Source organism: Otolemur garnettii, unplaced genomic scaffold, assembly GCF_000181295.1.
Source record: "Otolemur garnettii isolate 467f Iridium unplaced genomic scaffold, OtoGar3 scaffold00169, whole genome shotgun sequence".
In the NCBI taxonomy this organism is placed as follows: domain Eukaryota; kingdom Metazoa; phylum Chordata; class Mammalia; order Primates; family Galagidae; genus Otolemur; species Otolemur garnettii.
In genome coordinates this window covers 3,326,289-3,346,104 of record NW_003852564.1, presented here as the reverse complement: position 1 = coordinate 3,346,104, position 19,816 = coordinate 3,326,289, and positions in this window count along the sequence as shown.

Here is a 19,816-nt window from a genome sequence, read left to right as displayed (position 1 = left end):
ATGTTAGAAGATAGAGCTAACAACATGAATGCAATTCTATAAATTCTGATCCAGATATAATTTTAAACAGATATATATGGCCAACTTATTTTCAAATTAAATTAACAATGCTAACAATTGAATATTAAATCTGATTATTCTTTGAAAAACATCACCAGTTTTGGGGGGAAGATCACTGGGCATATTCTATTTTTTCTGTTATCTTCATAGGAACCATCTATTTCTCTATCAAAGCATAATTTATTTAATTCTATATTATTTAAGTGAGGAACAGTTGGGGAAAACTCATTCCCACTCCTAGGCATAACCATTAAGATTATCTACTTTCTAGAATTCTGAATGTGGAATGTCTACAACAAATGTGCCCCACCTTTTTGCTTCTCTGGGCCACATTAAAAGAGAAAGAGTTGTCTTGAGTCACACAGTACATATGTAAAAACTAACAAAAGCTGATGAACGAAACAAAAGATCTTTGCATAATTTCCATGATGTCCACCCCACAGGTAAGTAAAAAAAAAATCCTATCATAATAATTCTATTTATATAGCAGTTCCCAGACAGAGAGTCTTTCAAGCTTGTCAAAGCCGGCCCTAAGTTTGTGACCATTAGTTGAGAAAATGTAGCCAGGCTCAGTGGCTCACTCCTGTAATTCTAGCACTCTGAAAGCCAGACCCAGGTGCTTGAACTCAGAAGTGCAAGACCAGCCTGATCAAAATTGAGACCTCAACTCCACTGAAAATAGAAAAACTAGCCCAGGCTGTGTGTCCCAGCTATTTGGGAGGCTAAGGCAAGAGAATCACTTAAGCCCAAGAGTTTTAGGTTGCTGTGAGCTATCATGACCCCAGGTGCTCAACCCAGAGTGACAGACTGAGAATCTGTCTCAAAAAAAAAAAAAAAAAGAAAAGAAAAGAAAAGAAAAAAAGAAAAAAAAAATGTATCTAAGTAATTTTTTTATTAATATTTACTTTTTAAATAGATTTTAAATGTTTTCTATTATGAAAATAAAAGTGTACAACATAAAACAGTAGTTGACATTGTATTTGGGAAACTAATGTATCAATATCTGGTTCAATGGATGTAGTTGCAATTCCCAGTGAGTTCTCCAGGTGCTTATCAGATATTTGGGTTCTAATTTTTCTCTTAATGTGCCTCATTCTTGAAAACAGTTCCTTGCAAATGGAGTTGCTGCCAAAAAGCAATGATATGAATAAGGTGTGATTGTGAAGTTAAGGAATATTTGTCTCTGGGAAGACAGAACCTATAAAAGTTCAGTAAAGAGACTAGAGCAAGTTTTTCTTTAAGTTGAATGTCAGATTGCAGCTCTATACATTCCATTTGTAAATGGCAGGTAACATATTTATGTTGACTAAAAATGGAGTCACAAATCCATGAAAATATGGATCATTTTCCTGGAAATCTTGAAATCTGTGTGCACATTCTTCTATCAACTTGAAAAGTAAGGCTGCATGTTTTTTGCTTTTCACAGGACTGTGTTTAGTCAACATACTAAAATGTGTAAAATTGTTTGCCTGAATTTGAGCTTGCCATAATTTCAGTTTAACTTGGCATGCAGTTGTGGTTTGAAACACTGTATGATAAGTTAGCATTCACTTTGAAGATGCATGTTTCACTCACTTAAATGAGCAATTATGTCTACCAAAAATGCTGAATCTGTAAGCCAGTTTTCATCACCAAATTCTGGCACAAAGTTGGTTTTTGATACCATGAATGATTTGATAACATATTGCAAATCATAAAATCTTTTCAACATTTGGTTTTAACTTAGCCATATGTAAATGATGTTTACATAGTCAGCATCAATACTTTTAAGGAATTTCTGAATTGGTGATGATTCAATTTCTTGGCCCTTATAAAATTCACAGTCTTGATGATTTACATGAAGTTATCCATTTCTAATACCTTTGCTCATGAACTTTCTTGATGTATAATGCAACAATACTTCATCAAACATGATTTTGGGTGGCATTTGCACTGTGTTCTATCAATTTTTCAAGTCTTTCTCTTTTAACTACCATTGCTGTGGCACCATCCCTAACTATATAAGATGTGACAATGGACAAAGACAATTGCTTTAATGTATTTTTTACATAAATCTCTTTTTTACTTATGTCTTTTAATGTCAGTAAGAAGCCATTTCTTCATTGACATTCTATTCGTGATCCATACCTCTGTGCTGCCATCCACCAGCAATGCATCTAAAATGAGCAGCTTTCTTTTCCAAACTACTTTTTTGATAAATTTTCCAATTTCTTCAATTCACCTGGCTATAGTCAGGTGAGACAAACTGATTTTAGAAACATTCCTCTTTCTTTCAGGGCAAATTATATCTGCCATGCTTTCCATATATTGCTTAATACGTTCATCATCACTAAGTGGCTTTGATTTCCTTGCTATTAAATGTGCTATCACATAAGTAGCTTTTACAGTGGAATCTGTCTGAGTTGTAAATTAAAAAAAATGCAAGAAGGAACTTTTCAGTTCTACTACTTTATCCTTAGGACACAATCTTTCATATGTATCAAATTTGGCAGCATGTTCTTGCACGTAACACCTTTTCAATTATAATCTTTGAAAACTTGCACAAATGAAGCAGAGTGCCTTATTATTTGCGTCTACAAAAAAGTAGTCACCTCTCTACTTTTCATTGAACAACTTTCTTCCACCCATAATTTTTCTTTTCTTGGATTCTCATTTCTTTTGAGAGGTTGTAGAAGCCATGCTGAGATTTGAAAAATAATAATATATAAGGAACTGTATTTTTTTTTATCATGAAATTAGTTGACAGGAAAATACAAAGCATGGTTTGGACCTGTCTACATCTGGGCTGCCAATGCAGGGTGAGGTGAGGTGCTGACTGTAGAGAGCAAGCATGGAATGCGATGTGTGAGCTGCCAGTGAGGTGTGGAAGTACCCTTAGTAATCCAATAAGAATGTTTACCTCACTTCTGAATAACATTAAATGCCTAATGTTGCAATAGTAAGTTGAAATATTGAGAATCTCTGCCATGCCAAGTCGCCATGAACACATGTTAACGCCTGATGGTGCCAACTCCACCATCTGAGCTTGGAAGATAACACACTGGCAGCCATCCACCACCACAGAACTGAAGGCTCACATGTGTACAACTTATAAACGTTTATTTTACCAAGATTGCAACTTCACATTGTTGCCTATATGCTCAAGAACTGCACCATCTACTTCCACCAGACAAATCACACACACACACACACACACACACAAACCCATAATGTTCTAAGTTTACAATTTTGTGTTTGGATGTATTCATAGCCATCCAGGGCCATGTGCAGGCTGCGGGTGGCAGGTTGGCCACCACAGTTCTCCAAGATGTCTGTATGCTTGGCTCTTGATGAAGCTATCAGAGAGAAAAGGTGGGGCAGGGATATGGCTATAATGTGAAAGAAAATTGTTAAAAGATAATTTAAAATCTAAGGGAGTTGAAAAGTTGAATCTTTTGAATTACTTGAATCTATAGACATTCTTTTTTTTTTTTTTTGTCTTTTGATTCACTTAGTTTATAGGTGAGTTTTGTCACTTACTAGAAAAAGCATTGACTAATAAATTTCTAGAAAATACTTCCAGCCCTAATCTCAAATTTTTTGTACTAGACAGGGGGATGCTGTTTATTTTCTTAAAGTGTATTTCTCTCAAAACATAGAATCATTTCTTTCAGAGATACTTACAACATCCCAAATCAGTTATCCCCAACTGTTTATTATCATTAGATCATCAGGTTGTGTATATAAAGTCATATGAAACCACCATGATCCCTAAAAATTTTCTTTTATATCTTGAGTCATATATCCCCCTAAGTTAAAAGGCATGATCAAAGTTTTAAGAGGGTATAACTACAGTGAAGTATTCTTGAATTTTGTGAGCCATTTCCTATCACCTGAATATTGCTTAGTGCTTTGCTTTAAATATTTCCCAAGAAAAGCATACTTCTGTGATGCCTCAAAAGTGAGTAAAATATATTCACTTATATTACTTATATGTTGCAAAATGAAGGCCTCATTATCGCACCACATCTTATGAAATATATAATTACATTACAAAAAAAGGTGACCATTCACATTATCTTGGTAAAAATGTAAAATGGTACAGATACTTTGGAAAAGAATATGGAAGTTTCATGCAAAACTAAACATGTGTTTACCATATAACTTAACAATTACTTTATTAAATGTTTATCTTAGAGAAATAAAAATTTATGTTCATTTAAACCCTGTAAAAGGATATTCATAACAGCTTTATGTCTTCATAACCAGAAGCTGTAAACAAAGAAATGTACTTTGATAGCTGACTGACTAAAAAAAATGCAGTAAATTCACATCATAGAATACCATTTATTGATAAAAGGGAACAACTGATTGATGCATACACAATTTGGGCCGACCTCAAGGGAATTATACTAAGGAAAAAAAGCCAAGCTCAAATGGTATAGACTATATGATTTCATTTGTAGTGTTCTAAATTTACAAACTTATAGAGATAAAGAACCAATTAGTAGTTGCAGGGACTATTAGAGGTGAGTAAAATCAGTCTGTGGCTTAGAAGGGTAGCACACACGTTTCCTGTCACAGAACTCTTCTGTATCTGGTCTGTAGTGATGTTCCTATTAATTTGCAAATAAAATTCCACAGAATTATACATAAATACAAATGCACAATATGAACTTACGTAAAACTGAATAAATTTGGCAGATAGTATCAAAGCCAATTACCTCCTTGGAATATTGTACTGTTGTTTTGCAAGACCTTACCATTAATGGTAAATGAAGTGAAGGTGTATGAAATCTCTGTACTATTCTTATAACTGAATGTTAATCTAAAATTATCTTAAAATAAAATGTTTAAGTAATAAGACTTTTAGTAAGACAAAAAGAGTTCTTTGAAGGTTTATTTATGAGTCATAAAAAATGTCACACAGTATAGCTGATTTGATATCCATAAACTTTTAGTTTATTGCAGTAACAACAACTATAATAACATTACAATATATGTTGCAAAATATGATTGTTTGGAACAGTTTATTAGCTGAGCTATTAGATTTTGTAGTAGATTAGATCAATGCTTCACATTCATTTTCTCCCTCATCCTCACCTTCAAGGACTTTGGCCTGGTGACTTCCTTGGGTAAATGGGTTGACAGAAGAAATACAAGCAAAGGTTTGAAATTCTCCTGTGTGGCTGTGTTGCCCTGTTCTGTGTCTTCCTTTACCATGAAAAGAGCATGCCCAAGAAATGTATGTGTTCCAAAGAGAATGAAAACTATAAGGAACAGACATGAGCCAAGTCCATTGTAAGGAATCGATAGCAGCCTTCAAGCCATTGAACTTCAGCCAAACCCACACAAGAGTGAGAAGCAGAGTTCCATGTGCAAGCCATGGCTTTCAATGTGGTTTGTTATATAGTCTTATTGTAGCCAGAGTTGACTAATGTAGAACAAATAATTAATGAGAATACATTTCGAGGCACTTTGAGATTATGACTTAGATAAAACATGCTATGTATAGAAACATATATCACAACTGACAATTACCCAGACATCTGCCTTCTTTGAGTAGAACCTGACGTTATTTAAGTACAGGTCTTGGCCCAGTTTATTTTCCTCTCAAATCTCTATGTGTTTTATTTTTCCCCATTTCCAACTTCACAGTTAAAATTCCCCTGCATGCCTGCATTGAAATTCTGAAAAAGTCTTAATGGAATTATGCCTACACTTGGAAAGTGGCTATTCATTGAAAGGGGAAGAATAGCAAGTAAATTAGCAACCTCTCTGCCCCAAAATTCTATCTTCACTTGTCTACTATGTCTGTCCATGACAATAACTTAGGCACTTTTGTTTACTGCAGTGTCACCAATACTCATTTAGAACATGTACATATGTCTTAAATGCGTATTCAACCTCCTTCGTCTCTTGCTCCCCTAGAAATGTGTTTAATAGGAATTTTAGTTTTTGGAATTTCATTCTAAGCTTTTATATTAGTGGCATGAGAACAATCTGCATTTTCTAGAAAACTTTGTTTCATATTCTGTTTATTATGTTATATTGTGTAGTCACCTATGTGACAATTTCAGTATTTACTTGAAGAATACAATATTTCTTCTAATTAACTGGTACACTTTTACTCACCAATAATAAAATAACAAACATTTCTCTATATTTTCTTGACTTAAAAATATGTCTAATTTAATGCGTAATAATTGTAACTCTGTATTATGACTAAATGCATATAAGCAATTTCTACTAAACTATTTCTTTTAAATAAATGCAGTAAGATACTTTTCTACAATATAAATAATTACTAATGAATATATCCATATGTTGAATCACTAAACTTTCTGAAATAAACATTATTTCATCAATGTAATTAATGTTCTTAGACATTAATTTGAAGACCTGTTTGAAGACCATTTGAAGACCTGTGGTGCATTTCAGGGACTGTGCTAGTCTCTGAGTGCAGAGAAAAATTATGGAAACTATCTTCTTTGGAGCAAACCTAAAAAAACCTGATTTACCAATAAGTCATTATGTGATTTTTAAAAATAGTAAAATCCTCTTAAGACAACTCACTAGGGAATGTGGGTGCTTGGAATGGGGATAGCATTGACTGATTTGGATCAGATATGATCTGTCAAGAGAGGATCAAGGAAAAGGAGGACCTCAGAAAGAGTTAAAGCTTCCCTAGCAGAAATAGGAGATTATGGGCAGGCCCAAAGCTAAGAGGAAACGTTGGGCTCTAATTATTGCAAAAGGAGACCTGGACACCTGAATACTAAGCAAATGAGAATACTGTCTGAGGTAAGGTTAGAAAAGTAAATGGGGGATTGAGTCGTTTAAGCTCTTCTAAGGGCAAGGGTTTAATTCTATGTACAATGCAAATACACTAAAAAAATTTAAGTAGAGAAATTACATGATCTTATTTATAGTTTTCTGAAATGACTCTCTGTCCGCCTTGGGGAAAATGATTGGATTAGAGCCTCCTGCAGCTGTAATCACCCAGCTGAGAGGCGGTGATGATCTGACCAAGGTTGATGGCAAAAGAAAATTATAGTTCATAAAATTTGACCTTGAATAAGTGACAGTATAAATAATACCAAATAAACTCTCAATTTGCATATTTATATTATTTTGTGAGGTTAAACTTTTAAAAATTGTTTATGGTAGTTAATTTGAATACATATTTAAAGATAAATTCTAGCAGAGCCCCCAAATTATGATAATATAAAAACATATTTCAACTAAGTCCAAAACAATTATCAGAAAACTTTTAATTAGTAGGCCTCAACCTAAAATTTATGATATTTCGAACACATTTGATGATTGATATTGGAAGTGGTAATCAGCATAGTAATGCTGGTATAAGGTAAGCCTATGAATTTTATCTATATTGGGCAACTGTGAATGCAATTCCAATGTATTCAAGAAATTTTGGCAAAAAAGATGCTGTGGACAGATATAGTAACACCTACATTTAGGAAGGAAGTTTAAATTAAAAGAAAAGTACTGGTATTTTTTTTTAAGCTTTCTTGAATTTATCTAAAGGAAGGAATGAAAAGTAAAATTTAATACCGTTTAAGAGAACATTTATAGTTCAGACCTCAGGGGTTATTTTTGCCTCTGGATTTAGAAATAAAGAGATAAATACTAGCTGATAGTAAGTGGCTGGATTAAAGTAAAATGTGTAAGGCACAGCCACCATTTAGTGAACAGAACACTGGGGCAACTAGACCTTATGGTTTAGGTGGGTAGATTGATGTAATTAGTTTCAAATTAGAAAGTAAGTGTTGAGGTCCTCAATTAAGATGCGCTAATAGAGAGGTCTCGAATAGACTTTCTACATGATTTATGTTTAAAATTCAGTTTATTTCCTATAGGGAAAAAATGATTTAACTTCATCTGAAACCTAAACCTCAGGGCTTTTTTCTACTGAAGGGGAATAGCTGGAGGATTTTACATTTATCATATCCTCAAGATGGAAAGAAATTGCTTAAAAATACATTCCCCCTGCAACCACGTTTAAGCACTCTGACTGTCACCCAGAAAAGTCAAATTTATAATGGGGGAAGTAAGTGAGGTATCATCACCAGCTAAATTTGCTCAGAATGTATCTATTACCAATTTTGACAACTGGAGGAACACAGAATTACTGTTTTCAGCATGATTATGTCTAATCTGAAGTTTATAGTTATTTATTAAAAGTAATAATACTTTTTATTTTTAAGATATATTTGCTATTTGAAAAAATGTAATTTCTGTGTGAACTGAGTATAATTGGAAAAAATCAAGATTGAGTCTTAATAGTAAATAGGAGTGTCTTTATTTATGAGTAGAGAGTTTTCCTCTGTAACTGAACAAAATGTTTTGCTTCTAAGTCTTTAAATAATAGCAATAATATAAAATACTGACTATAATTATTTTTGAGGTTTATCAAGTTTATATGGATGACATAAAGAAATTGGTAAGCAAATGAGAAATATCTGGCACACGTTTAAAAGGCCTCTAGGGAGGTTTTCACAAAGGTATGTTGCTTCCCCAAAAGCAATGGACAAATATGGCCCCATCTACAAACAATATGTGCTCCACGTGGGTCACTGACATGCTTAAAGCAGAACCAAACAGGCAAAGCAGGATGAGGGTACAGTTGTGCATTCTGTGTTCTCAGAAAGTGTTGGTATCGTGTCACAAGACTTCCTTTTCTTTAATCAAGGCAAATCAGTTCCTGGATTTTATGGATCCTAAAATAGAACAGAGCTGGAAATTCTCTGACTGCCCACCTAGAGTCAGCCAACAAAGGTAGACTTGTGGTTTTAGGCTTGAAGATCATCTGATCCAGACTCTGGTTCTCACTCCCCTAATTTCCTTCCCCTGCCTTACTGTTTTGCCTTTACCATTTCTAACTTTCCAACCCCTCCTCCGAATGCATTTTCATTTACACCTAAGGCTATTGAGAATAGAATAAAGGAGCTTCGGGGATTGAAGAAAACCCTGGCCTGCTGAACAAGGAAGCTGGGAGGACCCAGAAGAACGTGATGGGAACACTGTGATCAGCACTCAACAATTCTCCAACCCAAAATGAAAAGAATGTGGTATGAGATAACCTAGGTCATCGATCACTGGTACAAAAGGATAATAATCAATGAACACTTGAAAAAGACAAAGGTGCCCAGAGAGACCAGTGAAAAAGTTACAAATGATTTCAAATGGAGAGAAAGAGGATATTTATCCCTGTACACCATCTTTGCATCTTTATCTCTCTATGTTCCCACTTGTGAGAGGGACCTGCTCTAAGCTTTCTCCTTGTTCTGAAATGGAATTTCTCTTTGTTATACTAAAGCCTGTGCAAAGTTGCTTTGCTTTCTATCCATGCTGCCTATGCTATACCAGTTTTACTTTTGGTTTTCAATTTGTCCCTGCCTCAGTTGAACTTTCTAGTTCTGCCAGTAATCAAACCAGTTCAAACAGGTTCAGGTAACCAGGACCCCTGGCCTCCAACAGCTATGTCTCCCCAGTCTGCTGATGGCTTTCAGAAAACAAAGTTTTCCTTTTGCCTCCATAGATTCCATAGTCTTCTGTGAACACTTGGAATCAGGGAATGAAATATTATGTAAAAATTAATGCTGAAAATGTTAAAAACAGATGAATTAGAAGTTGTTCAGTTATTGTTTAGAATACTAAATTATTTATTTATTTATTTATTATTTATTCATTTTGCTAGTTTAGGCTGCTATTGATTCCTACTTTGTTGATTTTGTTCATTCCTAGTACTTAGTAATTTAAAAACAAGACATTACAGATAAAGCAAAATCACTTTTCTCTTACTCTGAATTTATTCATATGGATTTATTATGTGGATAACACATATCTACAGCAAACAAGATGTGAAATATAAACTATTCCAGGCACCAGAAATACTTTTTTTATTTTTCCCACTCTATACAAATATCTTTTCTTCAGAATTTCATAAACTATATTGTAATAATCAGATGTTAGAAAAATCTTCAACTTATTTTACACTGTACATAGTTTTAATTCCAAAGCTGAACTAAAACCAATTCTTTATAAAATTTGCTGCATTTAATTGCACCTAAAATGTTGCACCTGAATATCTTAAAAGACACCTTCAAAGTGGAATGCCATTGCCTGACCAATATATCAACATAAAAAATAGATACTTTGGTATTTTTATGTGTACATTACTCAACATTATCTGTTTCTTTTTATGGCTACATCTGGGGAAAGATTGGTGTATAAATGCTGTCTTGAGATGTAAAAATTAACTTTAAGGAAACTATTTTGAGTCATAATAATGTTTATTATCATCTGACTAGGTTTCCCATTTTTACATTTATTCCAAAATTAGTTACACATAATTATCTATTACTTAGTTAATATTATGCACATTTCTTAGATCCTAATTTCTGGTGCTGAATAATCAACAGCAGATTTGCAGTGGCCTAAGTGGTACATACTTCCTAGCACTGGTGTTGAAATCACCATTTTATCTTGTGCCACCTTAGATTGATCTCTTTTGTAATGTGGACATTCACAGTTACTTGAAGGCATAAATTGGTAACTGAAGATGTGTTCCTAGTTTTCTCAATGACTGATTCATGAAGTAACTTGGGAACCCTTGGGATATCACATTGAACTAATGAATTTTTCATTAGAACTCTCTTTATACACTTTTGATCTCTTGAGTAAATACTTAAGCTTAAATCTAGCATTCACCAAGCAGCTTACTGTTCTTTCTTATGTTAATGAAGAGGCTAATTGCAAATTTCCCTAGGTAATCTTGGTGTCAATTATTTATGAATCACTGGGAACAGATATGACATTTCAGAATGACACCTTTCAATCCTTTTGTTTACAGGTTTAAATAAGTGCAAAGTGATTTAAAAATCTTTAAGCCCAATGGTTGCCAAAAAGTAAGTTTAAAAGGGAAAAATAAAATAAAATTTTCTGAGAATACTTGACATGTTGATTTTGAATGTTTATGGCTAACATAGTTTGAAATATGAAAAACTTCAAGGAGAAACAAAAGAAAATACTATTCCAAGCTTCTCATTAATTACATTTGGATTTGTGTTCTTGAATGAAAAATATGTCAGTCCAAAATGCTTCCATCTAATTGACACAAATAATTATGGTTTCTCTCTCTCTCTTTCTCTTTGTCTTTTCTGAGAAACAAGATTCAATTGCAATATAAAGTAATACAAATGATACAGGATTCTCCCACTGAGGGATGGGCAAGAATCCCTCCCTTCTCTAGGCCCAGGGGAGCTCAGAAATCAGATCCCCATTTCCAGACACAAACAGTCTGCCTTTTCCAGGCCATGCCCTCTGGGCTTTAGCAAGGTCATGAAGCCTAAAAGCAGACTGAGTCATTTTGGGGTAGTTCCACCTTGAGTAGGGAGCATACACCCTAATCCCTTCTCGGAGACAAAAACTGTAAGGAACTGATAACTTGCCCTAGTGGAGGAGGGACTACATTTATTTGTTAAGGCATTCAGTAACTTCGAAAGGATGATTTTTCCGCCTACCAAGTCCTGGCCAAAATGTAATATAGACCCCAAGAAAGATTTTCCAACTTGAGTCTTCACGTTTGCCAGAGGCTCTGGTGTTATTTAGTCCTCATGCACTCCTTTCTGTCTGATAAAAATCCTGTCTTACTACCGATCTGTGGTCCATGGGATCATTCTTCGAATACTCAAGACCAAGGAAGAAATTCTGATATCACAGTAATAGTAAATGAAATTTGGCTTTCTAGTGTTTCTAAGACTTTTCTCTGTAATATTTTTTCTGTAGTTAGGGAGTGTTAAGTACTGTTATTTGTCACTGGAGAAGATTCATTCATCTTTAGTCATAATTGTTTTTCAGTTCTAGGGGGGCAAATTTGTTTGCCACTCACTGTCCATAGGCTTTCCTGGGTTTCTAGCACATTTTTGATAATTTTATGGCTTATAGTCTTGCTAGTATTTGATTTAAAATTTGTATTTTACACTTTTGCAATTTGATGGCTCAGGTTCTTTTCCTTCTTAGAGCACTATTGATACCGGAATTTCACTCTTCGATAGGTCCTTGGTCTTGGGGATTCAAAAAATGAACCCATAGGCCACAGATCAGTGGTAAGATAGTACTTTTATTAGAAGTTAGAAAGGAATACAGAAGAAGTACAAAGCACCAGAGGTTCTGGAAGGTGGAAAGAACTGAAGAACTCACTCAAGAGTCTCCACGTAGACTCTTTTATCCAGGGATCTTAAGTCTAGAGTCTAAGATCTAAGTCTAAGACTTAAGTCTTAAGTCTAGAGGATCACACATGGCTGGCAGTTGGTCCTTTATAGTCTTTGTCCCTGAGAAGGGATTAGGGTGTGTGCTCCCACCCAAGGTAGAACCATCCAAAAATCCATCACAGGCTGCTTTGTTCATGATCTTATCAGAGCCCAGAGGATGTTTCCCAAAGAAGGCAGTCTGCTTGTGCCTGGTTATGGGGGTCTGATCTCTGAGCTCACCTGGGCCTAGAGAATGGGGGGCTCCCGTCTTGCCCTGAGTGGTAGAATCCTATATCACTGTTAGACAAGGAGGCAGAGTTTTTCAGGTTTCCATTTTAAGTGTTCAGTCCATCCCAAGCATATGAGTCAATTGACTTGAACTTAAACCCCAGGATATTTATAAAATATTATGTTTAATCAACATCTAAAAGATACTCTCTGTGTGTATAGGTATGTATAAAGAGTTTCTCCTAATTTTTCTGCCATATTGATTAGAAATCCAAATAACATCAAAAATTTATTTCAGTGTTCTCTCTGAGAACAACCAAATCCAATTGTGTTGATAAAATAGACAATATTACAGCAAGATCTCAGTTGGTTTTACTTGAAATTCTAGAATTGGGCAGCACTTTATACCATAAAATAGAATAAGTGTTTCATTGAGTTAAGCAAGGATGGTTGGCTTTAAAAAAAGAAAAGAAGGCCTACATAAGCAGAAACAAAGATCTGTCATTTCAAAGTTATTTTTCTTGTAAGGTAGTGGCAGGGAGACATAACAGGAAAAGATAGTAATTGGTTAACCCCAGGTTACTTTAGGTTAAGAGTTAAGCCCAAGGAACCTCATTATCATGCTGTTTGAAACTGGCCTGTTTCAAAAATTTGTGTGTTATCTCTCTCACCTCATTTCTCAGCAGCCTCACTTTCAATTGGATGACATGGAATTTCAGCATAAGTAACTTTATTTTGATTTTAAGTCTAATCTTTGTGGCTTAGTGTAAAAGTTTAGTCTGAAACAATACTTTTGAGGGTATAAGAATATGACTGTGTATTTTCTAAGATAAAAATGATAAGTAATATTTTTGGTAATTATCAAATAAAATATTATAAATCTACTTTTGCAATCTGATATATATGCAAATTGTGAATTTTCTATAAGGGTCAATGGATTGTGATTTCAGCATGCAAAGTTTTGTTGAAGTTCAAACCATTCTCACGTCCAATCCACAGAGGTCAAATAGTTACTTGTCTCCTTTAAACTATGCATTAGCCATATTTCCATTAAGTATTGGTTTACCCTACATTCTTCTAATTTTGAATCCTACTTTCTTGCTATTTATACAGTCCTAAAGCTTTTCCTATGGTAATTTATTAGTGAAGCATTTTCTTACTCTCCAACATCATGCTTTTACATCACTACCATTTATATATCTATAAAATATATAGGTATTAACATCTTAGGACTTTTATTAGATTAGTTCTTACAGAGAGGGGTATAGTTTTTCACTAACTATTCAAAAAGAACATCAAAAAGAATATAGCTAAATGTTTATCATACTTAAGATTAGAATCATTCTATATTTGATAGAATATTTAATATCCTTTGAGTGTTAAATATTACTGTGTCCACATAATGAGATAATGAGACTTAGAGAATTTAAGGAATTTTCCCAAAGTCCCATAGCCTATAAGTGAATGAGTCTGTATTCAAATCAAGGTCACTTTAAAAACAATGACTATGCAAGTTTTCACTCTTTTTCTTTCCATTGGAGAGACATACCTCATTATTCTAGATACAGTCCTAGATAAACTATCTTGGACAGTGACATAAACCTAAACTCAGTGTCTGATTTTCAATAACTGCTTAAGAAACCTATAAATTCCACTAACTAATTAGTTAATTTCATTAACCTGATGAGCCATTTCAACATAACGCTTTTCACTCCAACCGTACCAAACTGCTTATAATTTCTCATTCATATCATGAAATCACATGTTTTTGAGCTTTTGCATAAAAACCTCATGCAGAAAGACCATGTGTCTTTTTCACATTTGATACAACTCACCTGGCACTTCTAGAATGTCACCACCAACAAATCCAACCTCCTATAAGATGTAGGTACATTTCTATAGACTATGTGAAGCACATTGCCCAGGGTCCTGGAGTTGATTCATGTTTTCCAACTGGTGCTTTCTCATAGAGAAAGCCTCTGTCTTGCGCGACTTTGCACCCCCCCACCCCCCACATGGTGCTTCATATACAGTAAGTTTGTGTTGAACTAATTGCATGAATCATGCGGCTGTTCTTCATCACTCTCATCTACTTACATTCGCCTTCGCAGGTTCTTACAGTCATTGTCACTTCCCTTGTTACCACACGCACCTAAGAATGCCTTGCATTTGTCAACCACATGACAAATCTGGGTTTACTAGCACTTCAGCATTAACCTGCCATCATCCTGGTTCTTTTTACCTCTTGTCTCAATGTTACACTTTCACTTTGCCCTACTGCTTATTAATAACTCCCAGGGCTTTAGGCAATTTAACCTTTGGCTTGAAACCACAGCTTTAATTACCTCACTCTTCACATTAATGGTCTTTCAGGGAGTGCTCAGCGACCACAGAGCTACAAGGTCATGCAGTTTGTGTACTCTGTCTGGATTTACAAAACACCTCGGCCACCTAGACTAGAAATCAAAATGGCAACTGTGGTCACTACGTTTTCTGTTATGACAAAACATTGAAGCGAAGGGGATTAAAATGAAAAGTTAAGAACAGTTTCCTATCCGATTCTCCGTTATTCTCCTTAGAAAGTGGAGCATAAGCATATTTATACGCATGTGCACACTCTCACCTGTATTGCCTTTTGAATAAAGGAGTGCTGAAGGGAGTGGTGTGTGTTTGTGTGTGTGCGTGTCTGTGCATGCGTCATACCTGTTATTTGTTTTAAGACAAAAGGTACGTGTGCTGAAGGAAAGTAATTACCGTTTGATTGCCACATCTCTCTTAATTCTCTGAAATTTGGCTCCGATTATTTTACTCTTTGTTAGAGGCAGGCAATAAAGTGGTATTTATTAAATATTTTTTCATAGATTATAAAACAATCAAAATTTGTTACCCTAGTATCAAGAGTTTGTTAGCTCTTTCTTTTCAGAATGGATCTGTGTTACAGCAGCATTATTAGATTTCTAAAATAAAGTCAGAAGGAGATGAGTGTTTCTAAGTGGTTAAGTGTAGGGCTAGGGTTCAGAACGAATTTAATTCAAATGTAGGCAGGCTCTAGATCCCAGATGCCCTGCATCCTTGGGAAGGTTTCTCATCTGATGATGAGGGGGATCTTCCCACAGGGTAACCCCAGGGAAATATGAAGACAATCCAAGGAAAACTCAGCCAAGAATGTTGCCAAGCAAGCCATCTCCAGATGCCGACCTCCCTCTCCTAGGGCTCTTTCTTAAAATTGTTCTGATAGAGAAAATGCCAGTGATTGAGGCTTCCTTGGGCTCTCCTTTCTCATCTCCCATTTCATAATTTCCTGTTTACACACATGGAATTTATTACTAAGTTGTAGTGCTTTGATGCTAACCTTGTAGATCACTAAAAGAGACACTGGGAAATATCCAGGTTTCCTTTGATTACAGGCATGTGTTTGCCACTACTTATTTTCATTAAGGTGTAAACTAAAATAAAATCTTAAGGCTCCCCTTAAGCATCTGACTGAATAGACCCCTATTGGCCAAGAGGATCCCTAAAACTGAGTTGCTAGTCAGCAGAAAGGAGATCAGAGAGGCCTCTTCATGCCCCTTCCCCTTCTTAGAGACGTCCTTTGTGCCTCACTAACAGGCCAAAGGTTGTGCAAGACTTACCTGAAGGTCCTCCATATACATCACAAACCACTTGAGTCGGACATCCGCACTTTGTCTCTAATTCACAGACTCTTTATCTTAAGCTTCCCTTTTCACTGCTTCCTTATCTTTTAGACAGAGCTTAATTCTTTTAGCTAAATAATCTTTAAACCCATCTATCACATGTATGCCCCTCCCACTTCCAGATGTCCCACATTTGGGGACCAAATCAATGTATGTTTCCCAGGCATTGATTTATGAACTCTCCTATAATTTCTGCCTCCCTAAAATGTAAAAAACCAAACTGTAACCCCACCACCTTGAGTCCACTTGCTCAAGGCTTCTTGGGTGTGGCTCTGGGTCATGGTCTTCAAGTTTGGCTCAGAATAAACCTCCTGAAATTATTTTACCGAGGATGGCTTGTCTTCCATCAATAAAAAGATATATTTATGAAGAATGTTTACTTTTTGTGTTCAATAATCATGTAACCAAAAATCATAATATTGTTGGTGAAACCCCAAGGGGATTTCAGCCTAGGTCCAATTGCTTTCACACAAAGATTCAATCATTGAGACAATGAGGATTATCTAGAAACATGAGAATTTTAATATGATAGGCCTCTTTTTGGAAGAACAGGAGACGCGGCCTCTAATCCATCTCCCTGACTAACAGAGATCATGGAGGGGCCATGCACTTTGAGATAGGTCTTGGTATGACTAAAGGAAGGTACTTTCTTTAGGAGCAGATTGTGGAGCCCAGTGAATCTTGGTCAGGAGGTCTGCCCAGGGGCCTTCATAATCCTACTCCTTTGTTTTGCAGAAAATCCACCATTTCTGGGAAACAACTCAAAAGATCAAGGAGTAAGTTAAATGAGAGGATTATAAAGGGGTCTTGGGAAATTTGCTCAATAGGGGGCCAACTATAATATAATCATATTTATACATGTTTGAATAATTACACCCTGATAGTTATTAGAAAGTTAAATCAGAGAGAAGGAAGAACAAGAAAAAATGGTTTGGAGATGAGAAAAAGAGACATTTATTTATTTGCTGGCAAATGGGGAGGGCATGGACTAGTGTCTCAACAAAGACTATCCTGGCTTTTAGCAGAAATACTGAGCTTTTTAAAAGGTGGTTTTTCAGCCATTGGGCTTGGGATCTAAGTGACTTGTGGCAAATGTGATGGCTTCTAGTTATTGTTTTTTAACTATAATTGGTGGTTTTGGTGGACCTTATCTCTGATGAAGATGATCCTGTGACCTTTGTTTGGATAATTGTGTTCAGCGGTTTCCTGTGGCTTAAGATACTAGAAAACAAACAGCAAAGAGCATTTCTCTGCCCCTTCCATTACTGGCCTCTGGCAGGACACAAGTTTTAATTCCTAAAAAGGATGGAGAGTTTTAAAGACAATTTGTAAATAGTTTCTTTTCAGACCTCTAACTCTGATACAATTCCATATAAACCACTAATAATTTTAAGCAAAGTAAAAGGATTAGAAACTGTTCACTCTCATTTTAAGAGCTTGCTTGGCATGGATGCTAGTAAGTGCTTCACACTATGAGCCAGATAGGGGTTGGTTCTACCACTAGTCAAAATTGACCTGTTTTCAGAAATAGGGACTATGTCCCCCCAAATGGAAATGTAGCAGTGGCACAATCAGGATTAAACATTCTGACTATTTTACTCTATAGAACACTATGCTTTATAATTTATTCATATTTGAAAAGTAAGCCAATCATATAAGAATAATATTAAACAGGGTGAATTGGCAATTAACAATCTGCTCCTTGGTATTCAAATGCTTGACTAATTATTCTCTTCTATTTAAATTAGTTTCTAAGAACAGTATTTTACCCAAATAGCTAGGAACTACGAACAAACTATAGCTAAATACTATTAGTTATTTACTGGGTAGTCAGGAACTTTTTTTTTTAACATTTTAAGTTATAACACAAAGATAGACATATACCAGCAATAAAAAAATAACATAAGCTATGAGAAATGTTGAAATTATTATAGTAACAACCATAAAGTGTAGTAAGTGCCAATTTGAAAATCCAACTTATAAAAAGAAAAGTACACGTACATGGTATTTCTGCATCTTGATACCAAATTCCACAATCTATGGATATTTTTGTCCATGTAGAAATAAAGAATAAACTAATTTAGTCAGAATTTTTAAATTCCAATAGAATAAAATTGTGAGTAGAATCTATTTCTACCGCAAGTGGTTGATTGATATATTTAGCCTCCATCAGTACAGCATATATTAGTACCTAAACCAATGGCTAAGGATATTTAAATATATGTAGCGAACTTAAGTGGAACAGTGACTAAAAGTATTATTTACATGTACTTATCCATCAATGCCACTTAAGAATAAGCCCATGAGGTTTGAATTATGCTATATCTGTATCTGTCAACTTCAGATTTGGATAATTGGATTAGCAGCTAAGGGAGTCTAAAAGAGAAAGATACAAAATGTACCAACAATCTATCTTGAGTAAATTGTTTTATTGTATCATCGTTTTTTTTGAGACAGAGTCTCACTATCTGGCCCTAGGTAGAGTGCTATGGCATCACAGCTCGCAGGCAACCTCAAACTCTTGGGCTTAAGCAATTCTCTTGCTTCCCAAGTAGCTGGGACTACAGGGCGCTCACCACAATGCCCAGATATTTTTTGGTTGCAGTTATTGTTGTGTTTGGCAGGCCCAGGCTGGGTTTGAACCCACCAGCTCTAGTGAATGTGGCTGGTGCCCTAGCCGCTGAGCCACAGGCACAGAGCCATGTATCATCCATTTTTATTGCAAACTGATATAGTGTATCTGTTGAATTTGCTCATGCAAGGTTATCACTGAAAATGTTGGCCTTTTAAATGATCTCAATATCAGGACTTATGTCTATTATTCCCTTTAAATTTCTTTTGCACTCTGGTTGAAACATAAAACTTTCCTAATTTTAAAAAAGTTTTTATAACATTTTTTCTTTTTATAAGGCAACAAGGTCTTGCAGTAATATCCAGGCTAGGGCCTCAAGATCCTGGGCTCAGGGGATCTTCCCACCTAAGCCTAGTTGGTTATGGAAGTTATCCTAATTGCTGTCTCATCTGGCATTCAGATGGAAATCCTCATCCAGGTTGTCAAGAGAAAACAATAACAAACATGTCTTTGTTGCAATCAAATGCAGCAATAGATTTCATAATTTGGATATGAAACAATATTGTTAGCATGTTTTTTAAACTTCTGTAAATGCCTAGATATTGGTCTGAGATGACCAATGAAAAGATTTGTTGCAAAAGATAAGCAGAAACAAAGCAGAAACTTGTGAGAGATAAAAAATATAATTTAGCCAAATTTGCATTTGCATACGAAATTATCAGTTAATTAAACATAACTAAGCAAAAAGAAATCTTTAGCTAATTGCAAAGGGTCAACTTAAAGAGGGATCCTTGACTGGAGGCATTATAAATATTTTGAATGGCAAGTTATTCCCAAAAAAAAAGTAAAAAAAAAAAAACTAAAAATAAACAAAAGCAAAAAATAAATATAGGCTAGGAATCTATTTTGTTCTAATACACAGGAACATCTTCAGAGGACAAATAACTTAACAGCCAACTTTTAAAGTACCTAGTCGAGTGAAGTGTTTATGATTCTGTATAGAGTAT